The following is a 2,928-nucleotide window of genomic DNA, read 5'->3' as shown; positions in this document are numbered from 1 at the left end:
ACTATATATGTTAGAGCAGGCTTTCCTGTTGGCTCAGATGGTAAAGAATCCATCTTCAATGCAGGAGACCTGGGTTTGATCCCTGGGTTGGGAAGATCCCCTGGAGGAGGACATGGCAACCCACTCCAGTATTCCTGACTGGAGAATGCCCATGGGCAGAGGAATCTGGCAGGCTATAGTGCATGGGCTCGCAAAGAGTCAGACATGACTGGACAACTAAGCACAGCACATGTCCCAGCAGGCTCTGAGAGGACAGATGAAATAATTGGTTATAGTGAGTAATGGAAATAAAGGGACCAAAAGCAAGTCTATGATTTGGAACCTGAATAACTTAAAGAATGAAGTGCTTCTTGACTTGGATAAGATGTAAAGGGGCGGGGGACGACAGGTGGGTTTGAAACAGAATTTTGTTGTAGGCGTGTTAAATGTAAAATGTCCACTGGTATCTAAGTGTAGCTGCTACATAGGCAGTAGGCTATGACATAAGACACCAGTAAAATCGATCTGTGCTGTGATTCATGGGGTCGCGGAGAGTCGGACACGACTGAGCGACTGAACTGAACTGAACTGAACTGAAGGAAAGTTGAGTTATTTTAAACAATACTATCGGAAGTGAGAATAGCACTTGGGCGAGGTCTTACTACTCTCTCAACTGGGGACATTAGGAAGGGCATTTATAGCCTTGAAGTCTTTTTTTTTTTTTTAGGATACATCTGTAATTTTATTACAAAACCATTCTTTTGGCATTAGTTGGTTACAGTGAGAGCACAATGCTGTCAGTGTGGCAGAGCAGCTCTAACAACGGCATTCCCTGCTTTCTGAACCGGAAGGTAAGTTACTTATATCCTTTACATACTTGCAAACATTAACGCTGCAAATCCTGACACACAAACCATTTAGGGAGGAGTTGATGCTAAGGGGTTAGAGTAAATGTTGATAAGACTACAAAAGTTCCTTTATGGGACTTTCTGTTTCCTCTCCCTCCCCCAAATTCTCTGCTTAAAAAAAAAAATCAAGTTACTTGGAACTAGTCTGAATAGCAGCAGCACCCAAGGAGCATCACATGTAGTTCATGTTAAAAAGCAGTATCTGTGCATTGTATGTTTTACACCACAGGCAAAGGGAATGATCGCTCTAGTTTTTAACTCCTTCATTAGAGTCTCTTAAAAAAAATAAAAGCATCCCATCAAGTTCGTCGAGATGGTATTATTGCTGTACGTTTGTAGGTGGGTCACTTTCTGTGCTGTGTTTGCTTTGAAGGGATCTTCCAATATATCTCCAATATTCCTTTCTTATAGTGTCCTTTTCTTTAGCTAAGATTTCACATAACTCTAACGCTTTATTAAGAACGTCCTCCTTGTTGTCACATTGGTTTTCTAGCATGTCTTCATAGATATCCACGAGAAAGGCAATTAGGTAGGGAGAGCTGTGACTTGGTTGTAAGTCAAGTAATTGATTTAACAGATTGGGATATTTGGAAAGACCACGATCCTGCAAAATCCCTTTCAAATAATTCCACGCACTTTCATTATGTGGGACTAGTCTGATCATTTCCAGAGTGTACTGGACTTCTCTCTCCAATATAGCACGATCATTGTAGCCCGTAGTGTTAGAAATTACGAAGTATCTTTGGTTCCAGACAGAGTTATTTCTCACATCCTCTTTGAGAAGTTGGTCTACATACTGCAGCTCGTTATCCCAAAGTTTAAATTTCTGAATAACCCACTGTCGGTGTTGCCAGGCATGGTAATTCTTGGCATCCTGAGGAAGAATATCCGCAATAAACGCAAGCTCCTGTGATGGGTCTCTCAGCCATTCCGCCAGCACTCGTCTATGATGCCAAACTTGATAGTTTTGGGGCTGCTCCTCAATTATCGCCGAGACGTAGTTCATTTCCTCATGTAGATCCTTCTGAAGTGACTTTAACAGAACTCTCCGGAAATGCCACGCTGTGTACTTGGCTGCATTTAACTCAATTAGCATCTCTGGTTAATTTAAAAGCCCCCTCACTTCTCTCGTCGCGCTGCAGGACAGCCCGGAAATAATCATAGACGTCCTGAAATTTCTCACTATAAATGATCTGGACCACTGGATTGGGGCCATCATTCTGCGGCACTGGATCTATATCAGCCCATTCTGCTCTGTCCCTGTACAGGACGTAGGTGGGCGAGTCCAGGCTCAGGAGCCCGTCGTCCATATGGGACGCCGCCGCCACCGCCTCGTCCTGGGGCGGCTGGGGAGGCAGCACAGGAGGCTGCTGCTGAGAAGGTGGCGGCGGCGGCGGCGGCTCCGGCTGCCCGGGCTCCCCACCCTGCGCGGCGTCCCCGACCCCGTCGGCGGCCGCCATCACTGCCTTGAAGTCTTGACTTGAATGGTGTAAGGTGGTTGGGAATGGGCCAAGTTAATACTTTTTTTTTTTTTCGTTTTGAGATTTTTATCAAATACTACTAATCTTGTGATATTTTGGTTGGCACCACATTTTGGTATAGTGGCTTATCAGTTGAATAATTTGCATACTTTGTGAAATTATTTATTCAGTTTGGTTGCATTTCAACTGTATACAAAACTATAATGCCCAGCTTTATTAAGGTCTTGTCCAACTCTTTGTGACCCCATAGACTGTCTCCTGCCAGGCTCCTCTGTCCATGGGGATTCTCCAGGCAAGAATATTGGAATAGGTTGCCATGCCTTCCTCAAGGGGATCTTCCCAGCCCAGGGGTCTCAAACCCAGGTCTCACACATTGTAGGCAGATTCTTTATCAGCTGAGCTACCAGGGAAGCCCTATTAAGGTCTTACTGACATACAAAAATTGTCTATATTTAAGGTATATAACTTGATGTTTTGAAATACATATACATTGTTAAATGATTACCACAGTAGTGTTGATTAACATATCCATCTCCTCACATATTAGCATTTCTGTGTGT

At 43.9% G+C, this 2,928-nt stretch overlaps 1 pseudogene; it reads right to left on the bottom strand.

The window, feature by feature from the left end:
• Positions 1–690: 690 nt before the first annotated feature.
• On the bottom strand, positions 691–2,347 carry LOC129548556 (protein farnesyltransferase/geranylgeranyltransferase type-1 subunit alpha pseudogene; annotated as a pseudogene).
• Between the last annotated feature and the right edge of the window lie 581 nt (positions 2,348–2,928).

This window comes from Moschus berezovskii, chromosome 25 (genome assembly GCF_049115385.1).
Source record: "Moschus berezovskii isolate FMDL1 chromosome 25, NW_MosBer_1.0, whole genome shotgun sequence".
NCBI lineage: Eukaryota > Metazoa > Chordata > Mammalia > Artiodactyla > Moschidae > Moschus > Moschus berezovskii.
Note: the sequence above shows the minus strand (reverse complement) of the source record. Positions and strands in the feature narration are given on the sequence as shown.